The following is a 15166-nucleotide window of genomic DNA, read 5'->3' as shown; positions in this document are numbered from 1 at the left end:
TTCATCCGGGGCCTCCGCATATTTTTTATCTACCCTCAAAATCTCCCCCAGTAGTCTTTCCCTTTCCTTGGCCTCTGTTTTCCCCTTGTGGGCCCTGATGGAGATCAGCTCCCCTCTGACCACCGCCTTTAGTGCTTCCCATACTACTCCCACTCGGACCTCCCCGTCGTCATTGGCCTCCAGGTACCTTTCGATACATCCCCGCATCCTTCCGCAGACTCCCTCATCCGCCAATAATCCCACATCCAGTCGCCAGAGTGGACGCTACCCCCTCTCCTCTCCTAATTCCAGGTCCACCCAGTGTGGGGCATGATCTGAAACAGCTATAGCTGAGTACTCAGTTCCTTCCACCCTCGAAATCAGTGACCTTCCCAAAACAAAGAAATCTATCCGGGAGTACACCTTGTGGACATGGGAGAAGAAGGAGAACTCTTTGGCCTTCGGCCTAACAAATCGCCACGGATCCACTCCCCCCATTTGGTCCATAAACCCCCTAAGCACCTTGGCCGCTGCCGGCCTTCTTCCGGTCCTAGATCTAGACCGATCTAACCCTGGTCCAGCACAGTATTGAAATCCCCCCCCCATTATCAGGTTTCCTACCTCCAGGTCCGGGATACGTCCCAGCATCCGCTTCATAAATCCCGCATCATCCCAATTCGGGGCATATACATTAACCAACACGACCCCCATTCCCTGCAGTCTGCCACTCACCATTACATATCTGCCACCGCTGTCTGCTACAATGTTCCTAGCCTCGAATGACACCCGTTTCCCCACCAGTATGGCCACCCCTCTATTCTTTGTATCCAGCCCTGAGTGGAACACCTGTCCCACCCATTCTTTCCTTAACCTAACTTGGTTCGCCACCTTCAGGTGCGTCTCCTGAAGCATGGCCACGTCTGCCTTCAGTCCTTTTACGGGCGCGAACACTCGGGCCCTCTTAATCGGCCCATTTAGGCCTCTCACGTTCCACGTGATCAGCCGAACTGGGGGGGCTGCCTGCCCCCCTCCCCTGTCGACTAGCCATCACCCTCTCTGGGCCAGTCCCACGTCCCGGTTCAGCGCACCCACCCGTTTCCCAGGCGGCGCATTCCCGCCCCGACCACCTTTTCTTTTACCAGTTCCTTTTCGATCTCTGCAGCAGCAACCCAGTTATCCCCCCCTCTCCTTGACCCCCCCCGGGTGGGGAACTCCCATCCACCTTGCGCCTATCTTCCCGCCAACATCTTTCTGGCGCGGGAACAAGAAAAATAAACCCCGTGTTCTCTAGAGCCGTCCCGCCCCTCGTGGCGCAGCTCCCTCTGCCGCCCCACTCCCATTCCCCATACCCCGCCTATGTCTCTTCTTCCCCCCCACCGGCGCCCACATTTCGCAGTGTCCCCCCCTCCCCAATTTACATCTCTATATACATCAGCATTGTCGTTTCCCCTCCAACATCAGTCCCTCAGTTCTGATCCAGTTTCTCGTTTTTAATGAAGGTCCATGCTTCTTCCGCCGTTTCGAAGTAGTGATGCCTCTCCGGGTGCGTGACCCACAGTCGCGCCGGCTGCAACATCCCGAACTTCACCTTGTGTAGCACCTCCTTGGCTCGATTAAAACTCGCCCTCCTTCTCGCCACCTCCGCACTCCAATCCTGGTACACTCGTACCACCGCATTCTCCCATCTACTACTTCGTACCTTTTTGGCCCATCTCAGAAGCACCTCCCTGTCATTGAAGCGGTGAAATCGCACGAACATCGCCCTAGGTGGTTTTCCTACCTTTGGTCTCGCAGGGACCCGATGGGGCCCCTTCCACTTCCGAGGGGGCCTCAGCTCCCATTAGCGAGCATAGCATCGTGCTCACGTAAGCCCCGCCGTCCGCTCCTTCCACTCCCTCGGGGAGACCCAGGATCCAGAGGTTCTTTCTCAATGATCTGTTCTCTAGGACTTCAATCCTTTCAATGTACTTTTTGTGGAGCGCCTCGTGCGTCTGCACTTTGACCGCCAGGCCCAGGATCTCGTCCTCGTTGTCCGTCACCTTCTGCTCCACCACACGGAGCTCCATCTCCTGGGTCTTTTGTGTCTCCTTAAGCCCCTCGATTGCCTGTAGCATCGGGGCCAGCACCTCCTTTTTAAGCAGCACCACACACCGTCTTAAAAATTCGTCTTGGTCCGGTCCCCATGCCGCCTGGGCTCCCTCCCCCGCCATCTTGCTCCTTTTTTCCTTCTGCCCCTGTCCTCGAGGATTCTCCGAGATCTGGCCGCCGCCGCCGATATTTTTCTTTTTCGCTGGAGGAGACTCCCTGTTGTCTCACCCCACACCGGGTTTCGTCCCGAAAAAATTCCCCGTTGGAGCTCTTAAAAGAGCCCGAAGGTCCGTCCGAGCTGGAGCCACCAAAACGTGCGGCTTAGCTGGTCATCGCCGCAACCGGAAGTGGGGGGGGGGTACTGTTAAGTTGTCGGCTAAAAGGCGTGCGTCTTTGTCCGTTTAACAGTGATGTCCCGTCCCTGCAGGAGGGGGGTCTATCTAGCTGCTCTAATCTGGCTTACTGTACCGTCCTTGAGTCGTCCGTCCAGTAAAAGTTGGGTGGGGGTGTGTTCGGTGAGAATTGTGATGGTGTTCAGTCCGGTTATATACGAAAAATACTGAACTGCCCAAAATACTGCGAGCAGGTGCCTCTCACAGGCTGAAAATCCCTGCTCCACAGCATCTAAAATTCTGGAGGCGTAAGCTATGGGCCTTAACTGGTCGTGCCGTTCCTGGAGGAGCACGGCCAAAAGGGTGCGGTCTGTGGTTGCTACCTCTATAGCGTAGGGGGAAAGCGGGTCTGGAACTTGTAGTGCAGGGGCTGCTATGAGTGCCTGTTTTAAAGAGTCCACAGCATCCGTATGCTGCGGAAGCCATTCCCAAGGGGTGCTGCCTTGCTGGCGAAACCGTCAGTGTGGTTTCGGCAGGAGCCAACCAGTCCTAAAAACGACCGGAGGGCTGAAACGTTCTGGGGAAGGGGCAATTTGGCAATCGAGTCAATCCTTTTATGCTCGATCTCGCGTTTACAATGTGTGATAATTGTTCCCAAATATATCACCTTATCTTCCAAAATCTGGGCCTTTTTGGGGTTGACTTTACAACCAATTGAGTGTAGGAGTTCCAGGAGTTCAGACAGAAGCTCAATATGCTCTTCCTTGGTATCTGTCTGCAGTAGTAGGTCGTCTATGTACTGGACCAGACATTCGGGGCGAGAGAATTTGGCTAAACCATTTTCCAGCTGTCGGTGGAAAATGGAGGGGGAGTTGTGGAAGCCTTGTGGCAGGCATGCCCACGGTACTGCTGATTTTTAAAGTTGATAGCAAATTTGTACTGGCACGCCTTTGCCAATGGAATGGACCAGAATCCATTACTGACATCCAAAACCGTAAAGAATCGGGAATTGAGCCCCTGCTTGAGCATGGTCTCGGGACTTGTGGCTACTGTGGGGGCTGCTGCGGGGGTGATTTTATTGATTTCCCGGTAATCGATGGTCAGTCGGCATGATCCATCGGGCTTTCTCACTGGCCAAACCGGGGCATTATTAGTGGAGGCTACTGATCTAAGTACGCCCTGCTCTAATAAGCTTTCTATTACCTTTGAGATTTCTCCCTCTACCTCTTGAGGAAATCTATACTGTTTTTAGGGTCTAGGGTCAGGTCCTGTTATTTGTACGGAGCCAGTCACCCGTCCACAGTCGTGTTTGTGGGTCGCGAATGCTGCCCTGTTCTTTTGCAGAACTGCCCTAACCTGCTTGTCCGTACTAAGCGTGGTCGGGTTGAACCAAAATTCGCCTACTGCGCTAATTTTGTTCGCGTACTCTCCTATGTTGAGCGTTGCGGGGGCTCTTGCGGATTTTGCCATTTTCCAGACACACTGGTTGACTGGATCAAATGAAAGATTGTGGGAATTCATGAAATCGATTCCCAGAATGTGTTCTGCTGTGTGGGGCAGATCAACTAAAAGTACGGGGTGCTTGGTGGTGATGTTGCCGATTTGAATGGGTACAGGGGCTGTGATGTGTCCCTGCTGTGAGTGGCCTGTAAAGCAGCTGAGGGTGATGGTGGCTGTAGTGGGCCACGTATCTTTTTGGAACATGGTGGAGGAATTTATTGTGGTGAGGGACCCTCCTGTGTCCCGGAGAAATTCGATGGGCTGTCCCCGAATTTTCGCTGCAACTACCGGTCATCCGGACCTATCCCAAAGGGTGTCGCAGACCCAACTGGGGGAGCCCGAACACCGTCAGTCCATTCCGGCCAGGTCCGTCTGATCTGAACGGGCGCTAACACTATGAATGGGCTCTGTCTTCTTCTTACTCAGAGTGCCCGTCTGCTGGGCTCTCTGTGGCTTTCTAGGGGCATTGCACTCTCTTGCGAAGTGTCCCAACTGACCACAGTTGTAACACTCCTGTGACTTGGGTGGGGGGCTGTTCTTTCCTTCATTTACCCATGCGGGGTTCTGGTGTGTTTTTACTGCCTGTATATCGGCGTCGGCCTGCTTTTCTTCGGGATTCTTAACTGCGGGTTTGCTTTGTATAGATTGCTCCCAAGCGCGGGACAACCTTTTCACTACCTACTTCTCGTTATGGGCCTCCTCTGAGGGATCATAACTCGCGCAAGCTTTCTGTCCTGTTTCTGTGGCATGGGAGATAAGGGTGCGGGTCCATTTGGCCATGTTGTCTGGGGACGAATGGGCATGGTCTAAGTCTCCAAAGACTGCTGCAAAGTGGATCCACAGGCGCCCAGCGAACGCTGTGGGGTGCTCGGCTTTCTTTTGCCTGCATTTGTTGAGGCCATCTACGGGGTCACCCCGGTTATACCCGATCGCATCCAGGATCGCAGTATGCATTTCTGCAAGGGTGCCTCCTACATTCTGTGGGTCAGGAAGGACTGCTGCTACTGAAGGATCTAAACTTAAAACTGTGAGCTTTACATGCTCTCGCTCATCCAGGCCGTACATGGTCGCCTGATGCTTTACTGTGGCAAAGAAATGGTGGGGGTCTGAGGTGGGGAGGAACGGTGTGATCTTATCGCACGCGTCCCGTAATTGGGTCACTGTTAAGGGGGTGGTGTACAGAAATTCCGCATCGTCCGATGTGGCTGTGCGATGGGTGGCGACTGGGTTCATTGGAGCCTGAACTATCTGCTCTGTGGGGGCTTGGGGCACTTTCCTCTTTTGGGGCTTTCCCTGCGCACATGTTCCCTGAACATATCTCTGCGCTGTTTCATTCAATTCTTCCCAATCAGGGCCGTCTTCCTGATCTAATTTCGCTCCAAAGGTTTCCTGGAAGTCTTTCTGAACTGAAAGCAGCGATTGCAGCTCTGCAATCTGCTTCCGGCACTTTGCGTGATCTAGCATGCTTTGTCTTTGCTCTGTGGTGGCAGCACGGAGTGCTCTTAACGCTGCCTTTAGGTCGCTGCACTGTCTCTGCAATGCTTCTGCCTGCTTTTCTGTTTCTTCACGTACCAGGACTGCACGTTGCGTGTCCTGATAGGCCTTTTCATATTGGGACTGGAAGCTGCTTAAGTGCGCCAGACAAGACTGGTGTGCCCTTTTGGCATCCTCCACCTCTCCATCTTTTGCTGCCAACTTCCTTCTCAATTCTAAATTCTCTTTTTCTACCTCGCTTACATCGACCTTATTCATTCGATGTATGCCCTCTACTTCTTTCTGGAGCGTCCTAACGACCTACTCTGTGCCTCGCAATTGTGCCAAGCAGTACACGATTGCCATCGGCTTGCGAGCTTTCCCTAAGCTCTTTTTGTGGATCTCGCTCAGGTTCTCCCACCAAGTATGTCCTATACTCCCGGGGCCTGATTCCTCGTTGTCACAGAATTCATTCCAAAGGGGCCATCCTTTCCCTTTGAGATATTTCCTGATCTCTTCCTCCCAAATGGGACATTGTCCCACTCTACTGCGACTGCAAATTCCTCTGGGTTCATGAGGCGTTGCATTGCCATCTTTCCTTTCCGAATGCTGCTCTTCAAATTTGGGACAGGGGTATTAAGGCGGTGCTGTAAATACGGGTACGGCTTTCGCTACTTTCCGATATACAAACTCCCGACAGTTTTGTCGCAACAAAAAATCTATCAGTTTTACGTTATCGCCCTGTTAGTTACGCATGCGTACACACACTTCCGAATTATGTGTATTGATCAGAACCGCTTGAACGCTTGTGGTTTTCTGTTCCCAATTGGATCTCTAATTCAAATTCTTGGGTTCTCCCGGAGTGGTTATGCCACTTCTAGATCGGGTCCCGTCAGGATGTCGCCAAATAATGTTGCTGATTTTCTCCTTGGTTCAATTGCTCTGTTTTATTACCTTTGCTCTCGAGTCGCCAGGTATCTTTATGATACCGCCACGAGGTTCAAGTCCGAGTAATGATCAATAACCCAATACACCGATTAGTAAGATTTAAATCAAAGCACATTTATTATACACAGTAATCGCTACTCATGCACAAATTCTACGTCTAAGCCAGTTCTACAACTAACAGGCCTATACTTAACTTCGGACTGGCCCACCAGGTCAGGGGAACAAATGGCCTTTCGTTCGGGTTCTGAGTCTGCGGGATTCGAAGTTGGTACGCAATGGTAGCTAGGAGCGCCGATCTCATAGCGAGCGTTGAATTAAGACTTACTTTGTCGGGAGTCACTGCACCGGTCACGGTCAATGTTGGTTCGTGTTGCTGGGTGACCCGGGCAGGACGCAGAGGTGAAGAGAGCTGAAGAGAGAGCAATTTAAACTTGGGGCTTAAGTCTTATAGTCCCCATTGGCTTCCCGCCTTTCGGGGTGGTCTCTGTACCTGGTCCCAAGTGATCGGACTTTGTCCCAATCGCTTGGTTCAATTTTCTCCAATACTGGAGCGGTTCCCTGATCGATGGGCGGTCTTGAGGTGCTCATTCACCTCCTTTGTGTTGCCTCCTGCTGGTGCCGAGGAGTCTGGCTTTGCTTTGTGTGTCCAAAATGTTACTTATTGTTCCCGGGGATTGCTCATCAGTATGCAGGTGGCTGCTACTTTGTCATGCTGATGGTCGCTGGTATCGATGTTGTCTGGCCTTTGCAGAGGTAAATACACAGCAAACCTGCAGCTGCTGGTTTCTGTCTATGTTGGCTGACTTTCCCATCAGCCTTTGCCGTTCGCCATTTTAAATCGAGAGTTGGCCAATGGGATGTGCCTCCGAGCAGCCAACAATGCGAAGGCCAGAACATCAGCTCCTGCACCCGTCTGCAGCTCCGGCAAATCCGAAACCCCAAATATTGCCGCCAGAGGGCGGGGCTCCAACTCAGTGTTCAGGATCGCCGACATGGTGCTCAAAAAAGAGATCCAGAAACCCTCAAGTTTTGAACAGGACCAGAACATGTGCTCGTTCCTATTCACAAGCCCCGTAAAGAAGCGGCTCATTCTGGCTTTAGTGAGATGCACCCTAAACACAACCTTGAGCTGAATCAGGCTCAGCCTCGCTGTTACGGATTCCTGCTCAGAGCCCAACAATGGCCAAGATACTGAACCAGATGCGTAACGTTTTTAATGTTGTGCAGAAAGATCGATTCGTTCTGGGAATGATAATATAAGCAATAGGGTTTTATTTTATAAACAAACTTTATTAAAAGAAAACCATGTTTAAACTTTTACTTCAGCGATCACTAACGGATTACATGCAGTTTCTTAACCTTAACACACGAGTTACCACTATACATGAAAATGCAGCTCTTGTCCCACAAACAAACAAAGGCAATACTTGCTAAGTGCTTTACGAAGCACTTTTCTTCTGTTAGGGACATTTGTTCAGAATCATTTTTCCAAGTCTGCCTCGGTGGCCACTTTCATGACCTTCCTGGTCGATTCCGTAGCCTTTCCTGTAACTGTTCAAACAGCATTTCCCATCGCTCTCTCTCTAAGCTCTGCCCACTCCTTCAAACAACGGTTCTCCCTCAGGTTTCCAGGCTTGAACCTATTCATGTTATGATGGCCGATTTGCCACTCCCGTTTAGACAAAAGAATACTCAATTATTATTTTCCAATTAAGGGGCAATTCAGCGTGGCCAATCCACCTATCCTATACATCTTTGTGTTGTGCGGGTGAGACCCATGCAGACATGGAGAGAATGTGCAAACTTCACACACACAGTGACCCGGGACTGGGATTGAACCTGGGTCCTTGGCGCCATGAGGCAGCAGTGCTAACCACTGCACCGTGAGGTAGCAGTGCTAACCACTGTGCCATCGTGCTACCCCAACTATGCCATTTATATGCAACTAACCTTCCATTGATGGGACAAAGTAACTTAGGCTGTGGGCGTATCCCTCTGGCTCTGCTGCTAACAGTCTTTTCCTTCAGTCTGTTTAACCCCTAAATTGCTTGCTGCATCTTGGACCCCATTTCTGGACCCAAGTTCCTAATATCTCCCTATCAAGACACTCGCACACGATGACATGGTGTTCACCCTGCGAGAGGTCTCACTTCACACATCCTCCTCCCATTTGCCCTTCCTCCGAGACCCGATCCTCCCCCAAAATCCATCCATATATTGTAGCCACCTGGGTTGGCCAACTCCCGACGTAAAATGGAGAACAGCAAAGGCTGCAAGGAAATTCAGCCAACAGAGGCAGAAATTAGCAGGTGCAAGTTGACTGCGTATTAAACTCTGCAAAAGCTCAGTCAGCATCGATACAAGCAGCCATCTACATACTAATGAGCGATCCCCAGGTACAATCGAAACATTTGGGACAAACAAAGCCAAGCCAGACTCCTCGGCGCCAGCAGGAGCCAACACAAAAGAGGTTAACGGACACCTCAAGACCGCCCATCGATCAGGGAACCGCTCCAGTATTGGAGAAATCGAACCAAGCGATTGGAACAAAGTCCAATCACTTGGAACCAGGTACAGGATCCGCCCCGAAAGGCGGGAAGCCCCTGGGGACTATAAAGTTAAGCCCCCAAGTTCAAATCGTTCTTGACCGGGTCACTCAGCAACGCGAACCAACCCTTGACAGTGACCGGTGCAGCTGCCGCCAAGAGACAGTAAGTTTTAAGTCAACGCTCGCTACGAGATAGGCGCTCCTAGCTACCAATCCATACCAGCTTTGAATCCCGCAAACTCGGAACCCGAACGAAAGGCCATTTGTTCCCCTGACCTGGTGGGCCAGTCCGAAGCTAAGTATAGGCCTGTTAGTTGTAGAAGTAGCTTAGAAGTAGAATTTGTGCATGAGTAGCGATTACTATGTATAATAAATGTGCTTTGATTTGAATCTTACTAATCGGTGTATTGAGATATTGATCAGTACTTGAACTTGAACCTCGTGACGGTATCATAAAGATACCTGGTGACTCGAGAGCAAAGGTTATAAAACAGAGCCAATTGAACCAACCAAAAGTTAGCAACAATATGACAGGCGTACTACCCTCTTTCAACCCCAAACAGGAGGAAAGGATCCTCTCCAGCAAGGATGATGGTGGCGCCATCGGGAATATCGGAAGCATCCTCCAAATGAAATTTTGTACCAGGAGGTACCTAAATGAGTCTGAGCCCGAATTTGTTACTGCCTTTGCTGCTGCTGTTTATTACTGTGTTGTTTGCAGACTGACTGGTTTCTCCCCAGTGCTTGGAGTAAGTAAGTGGTTATTTGAAGAAAGATTTGATCAGATGACCGCATAAGCAATGCTTATGTTGTCCACCCAGAACGATTTGAAGTTTGAAGCCATTGCTACACAGTGGTAAATAGATAGTAGCCATTCACACCTACTTATGATGAAATTGGCTTATCGGTTGCCCTCTTGGTTAAGTTTCAAGCTTGAAGACAGTGAGTCTAAGAGAACCATGGGTTTTGATTTTTGGGTAAATCCACAAACAATAGGAGATGTGAATTGCACATATGGTTTCATCTTGTTATGTCAAGGGGATTTAGACAAACTAAGCGAGTGGGTAAGAACATGGCAGATAGAATATTAGAATCATAGAATTTACAGTGCATAAGGAGGCTATTTGGCCCATCAAGTCTACACCGGCCCTTGAAAGAGTACCCTACTTAAGCCCATACCTCCACCCTATTACCGTAACCCAGTAACCCCACCTAACATTCTTGGACACAAAGGGGCAACTTAGCATGGCCAATCCACCTAACCTGCACATCTTTGGACTGTGGGAGGAAACCGGAACACCCGGAGGAAACCCACACAGACACGGGGAGAAAGTGCAAACTCCACACAGACATTCTGGGCAGCACGGTAGCATGGTGGTTAGCACAATTGCTTCTCAGCTCCAGGATCCCAGGGTCAAGTCCTGGCTTGGGTCACTGCCTGTGCGGAGTCTGCACGTCCTCCCCGTGTGTGCGTGGGTTTCCTCCAGGTGCTCCGGTTTCCTCCCACAGTCCAAAGATGTGCAGGTTAAGTGGATTGGCCATGATAAATTGCCCTTAGTGTCCAAAATTGACCTTAGTGTTGGGTGGGGTTACCGGGTTATGGGGATAGGGTGGAGGTGTGGGCTTGGGTAGGGTGCCCTTTCCAAGAGCCGATGCAGACTCGATGGGCCGAATGGCCTCCTGCACTGTAAATTCTATGTTGATTCACCCGAGGCTGGAATTGAATCTGGGACCTTGGAGCTATGAGGCAGCAGTGCTAACCACCGTGTCGTCCAACGGGGGAACAAATGTGAAGTTATCCACTTTGGTAGAAAAAACAGTATTTGTTAACTGGTGAGAGAGTGGGAATAGACCCAGGTGTCCTACTTCATAAGTCACTGGAAGCTAACATGCAGGTGGAGCAAGCAATTAGGAAGGCAAATGGTATGTTGCCCTTTATTGCAAGAGGATTTGATTATCGGAGTGAAGATGTCTTGGTGCAACTGTGTAGACCCTTGGTGGGACCGCACTTAATAATAATAATCATAATCTTTATTGTCACATGTAGGCTTACATTTACACTGCAATGAAGTTACTGTGAAAAGCCCCTAGTCGCCACATTCCAGCGCCTGTTCGGGTACACAGAGGGAGAATTCAGAATGTCCAATTCACCTGACAGCACGCCTTTCGGGACTTGTGGGAGGAAACCGGAGCTCCCGGAGGAAACCCACGCACACACGGGGAGAACATGCAGACTCCACACAGACAGTGACCCAAGCCGGGAATCGAACCTGGGACCCTAGAGCTGTGAAGCAACAGTGCTACCCACTGTGCTGCCGTGCTGCCCAATTGGAGTATAAGTGTACAATCTCAGTCTCCTTACCCAAGAAGGGACATACTTGCCAGAGAGGGATTGCAACAAAGGTTCACCTGACTGACTCCTGGGATGGCAGGCTTGTCCTATGAGGAGGCAGTACCTTGGGAGTTTTGAAGAATGAGATGATTTCAATGAAGCAAATTAAATTCTTACAGGGCTCGCCAGGGTAGATGCAGGGAGGATGTTTCCCCTGGCTGGTGGTCCAGAACCAAGGGACACAGTCTCAGAATAAATGGGTGGCTATTTATGACTAGGATCAGGAGGACTTTCTTCACTCAGAGGGTGCTGAATCTTTGGAATTCTCAACCACTGAGGGCTGTGGAGGCTCAGTCACTGAGTATGTTCAAGGCGGAGACCTATCGATTTCTAGATATTAAAGATGAAAAGGAATATGATATCAACAACCTGGGGTTACCAATGCCCAGAAACTGAACTGGTCTAGCCAAATAAATATTGTGGCTTAAGAGCAGATCAGAGGGTAGGAATCCTGTGTCTAGTAATTCACCACCTGACTCCCCAAAGCCTGTCCTCCATCTACAAGGCACAAGTCAGGAGTGTTATGGAATACTGTCCACTTGCCTGGATGAGTGCAGCTCCAACAACATTCAAGAAGCTTGACACCATCCAGGACAAAGCAACCCGCTTGATTGGTACTGCTTCAACAAACATTCACTCCCTCCGTCATTTATTGGGCATGGCACCTACCTCTCACCAACTTCCATTCATCCATCACCCCATCATCTTCTGATCTTCGCTATCTCACAGTTAAGCAACATTTTGATTTTAAAATTCTCTTCCCTGTTTCCAAATATACACTCTCCTCTCTTCCCTCTCCTCTCTCTCTCTTCTATCTTTCTCCCCGTGCAATCTCCTCCAGCCCCACAACTGTCCATCTTTGCGCTTTTCCAAATCTGGCCCTTGAGCGGCCCCAATTTTAATTTCTCCACTGCTGGCAACCATGTCTTCAGCTGCCAAGCACCTTGGCGCTGGAATTTTCTCCCGAAACCTCTCCCTCTCACTAACTCACATTCCTCCGAAGTGGTACTTTGAAACATGAATCTCCCACGTAATGAGATGATGGTTTACATCTTTGTGGTTGACTCTGTTAAACATGACCCTGTTTTTGCCCAGGAGCCCCACCCTGGCATGGCAGCCTGTGTTACATTTGTTGGAGATGAAGATAATGGGTTGAGAAGGTGCAGGATTCACTGACATATGTTTTCTGGACCCTCTTCTAGCCAGCTGGGTTTCCCATTTCCCTTTGCCTCTTACAATGACACTGACATTAAGTTTCTCCAAAGATGAAAGAAAGCAGACAAGATATCTGTAAAGATTTAATCACCTGCTAATGCTCGCATTCCAAGCATTGTCTGGCATCTTTGAATTTGTCTATATATATGTTTCTGGAACATACCTCTTCATTCACCTGAGGAAGGAGCAGCGCTCCGAAAGCTAGTGACATCGAAACAAACCTGTTGGACTTTAACCTGGTGTTGTAAAACTTCTTACTGTACTCACCCCAGTCCAACGCCGGCATCTCCACATCATGGCTACCATCGACACCGCAAACTGCCGGCTCAAAGTGGAGAGGATCTCCAGGAAGATCGCGCATATAGACACTGACATTAAGTTTCTACAAAGATGCAAGAAAACAGACAAGATATCTGTAAAGATTTAATCACCTGCTAATGCTCGCATTCCAAGCATTGTCTGGCATCTTTGAATTTGTCTATATATATGTTTCTGGAACATACCTCTTCATTCACCTGAGGAAGGAGCAGCGCTCTGAAAGCGAGTGACATCGAAACAAACCTGTTGGACTTTAACCTGGTGTTGTAAGACTTTGTACCATGTTTTTCCAAGCAGTCCATGTCCAGTGGTCACATCCATTGGCGACTATCTCCCAGTCATCTATATGAACATACGATTTGGAGCAAGAGTAGGCCACTTAACCTTTTGTGTTTGCTCCGTCCTTCGATAAGATCATGGCTGCACTGATTGTAACCTCAACTCCACATTCCCATCTACTCCCGATAACCTTTCACCCCCTTGTTGATCAAGAATCTCTCTAGCTCTACCTATATTCAAAGACTCTGGGCCCGATTCTCCCCCAAAAGTTCTAAGTTAATTTGTGGTGGGTGTTTCAGGGAGTTTCCCATCGGTTCTGCGGCGAGTTCCCCACCACTACCAGTAAAGATAGGCAACAACACCTCCTCCACGATCATCCTCAACACCGGTGCCCCACAAGGCTGTGTTCTCAGCCCCCTACTATACTCCTTATACATCTATGACTGTGTGGCCAAATTCCCCTCCAACTCGATTTTCAAATTTGCTGATGACACCACCGTAGTGGGTCGGATTTCAAAAGACGATGAGAGTACAGGAATGAGATAGAGAATCTGGTGAACTGGTGCGACGACAATAATCTCTCCCTCAATGTCAACAAAACTAAGGAGATTGTCATCGATTTCAGGAAGCGTAGTGGAGAACATGCCCCTATCTACATCAATAGGAACGAAGTAGAAAGGGTCGAGAGCTTCAAGCTTTTAGGTGTCCAAATCACCAACAACCTGTCCTGGTCTCCCCATGCCGACACGATAGTTAAGAAAGCCTACCAACGACTCTACTTTCTCAGAAGACTAAGGAAATTTGGCATGTCAGCTACGACCCTCACCAACTTCTACAGATGCACCATAGAAAGCATTCTTTCTGGTTGTATCACAGCTTGGTATGGATCCTGCTCTGCCCAAGACCGCAGGAAACTACAAAAAGTCGTGAATGTAGCCCAGTCCATCACGCAAACCAGCCTCCCATCCATTGACTCTATCTATAATTCCCGCTGCCTCAGAGAAAGGCAACCAGCATAATTAAGGACCCCACGCACCCCGGACATACTCTCTTCCACCTTCTTCCGTCAGGAAAAAGATACCAAAGTTTGAGGTCACGTACCAACCGACTCAAGAACAGCTTCTTCCCTGCTGCCATCAGACTTTTGAATGGACCTACCTCGTATTAAGTTGACCTTTTCTCTACACCTTGCTATAACTGTAACATTATATTCTGCAGTCTCTCCTTCCTTCCCTATGTACGGTGTGGATTGTTTGTACAGCATGCAAGAAACAATAGTTTTCACTTTGTACTGATACATGTGACAATAATAAATCAAATCAAATCAAACTATCCAATGACACTTTAGTGACTTCGTTGGGCCCTGGGGAGTTTCTCACCGGTTTAGCCCACACTTAGAATTGATTTAGCACTGGGGTGCTGAACTCAGAGATCGGGCCGCCATTTTGAAAGGGTGCCCCGATCTCTAAGTGAGCTTGTGGACCCCCCCCCCATGGGCAATGTCACCCCCCCACAAATCAGTTATCCTCCCCCCCCCCCCCGTACACTTGTATAAAACAACCCCATCCTGACTCTATACACAATGAAATAACAAATACATTCAAAATACAGTATTTAAATCAAAACAAAACCCCTTCCCAGAAACAACCATTACAAGTCCACACAGAGCTCATTTAACTTGACCCCAGTACATGCTCTGTAACAAACGCTTCTGCCTCCTTCAAAGGGTCGAAGTAATGGGTCGGGATTCTCCGAGCCTCCGCGGTGAAATGACGCTTGGCGTGGGGGCAGACCATGGGGCCTCAGACCCGCGATCAGGTCCGACGCCAGGACGCGATTCTCTGTCGACCGGAGAATCGGTGGCAGTCACGCGCACGCGGTTGGCGCGGTGCCGGTCGGGGGCAGTTGAAAGAGGCTCCCGTGGCTCTTTGCGGTCGACCGGCCGAGTTCCCGCTGGCATGGTTCATGTATGGTTCCACCCGGCAGGAGCTCGGCGTTGCGGCTGGGGTGGCCGTCCTGATGGTGGGCGGGGGGATCTGTCTCTTGGAGGGGGGGGGGCCTCCACGATGGCCAGGCCCACAATCGGGGGCCACC

At 49.9% G+C, this 15166-nt stretch overlaps 1 long non-coding RNA gene across 2 annotated transcripts in view; it reads left to right on the top strand.

Annotated features, from left to right (window-relative positions):
• The window catches only part of LOC140397823 (uncharacterized), a 137171-nt gene that overhangs the window by 7154 nt on the left and 114851 nt on the right, over positions 1–15166 (top strand). The window contains exon 2 of one of the 2 annotated variants that reach the window (XR_011937255.1): positions 10916–14404. The exons of the other annotated variant lie outside the window; for it this stretch is intronic. This is a non-coding gene — a long non-coding RNA (uncharacterized lncRNA). Of the gene's footprint in view, positions 1–10915; positions 14405–15166 lie in introns of those variants that run through there. 2 annotated transcript variants of the gene reach the window in all.

Source organism: Scyliorhinus torazame, chromosome 2 (genome assembly GCF_047496885.1).
Source record: "Scyliorhinus torazame isolate Kashiwa2021f chromosome 2, sScyTor2.1, whole genome shotgun sequence".
NCBI lineage: Eukaryota > Metazoa > Chordata > Chondrichthyes > Carcharhiniformes > Scyliorhinidae > Scyliorhinus > Scyliorhinus torazame.
Note: the sequence above shows the minus strand (reverse complement) of the source record. Positions and strands in the feature narration are given on the sequence as shown.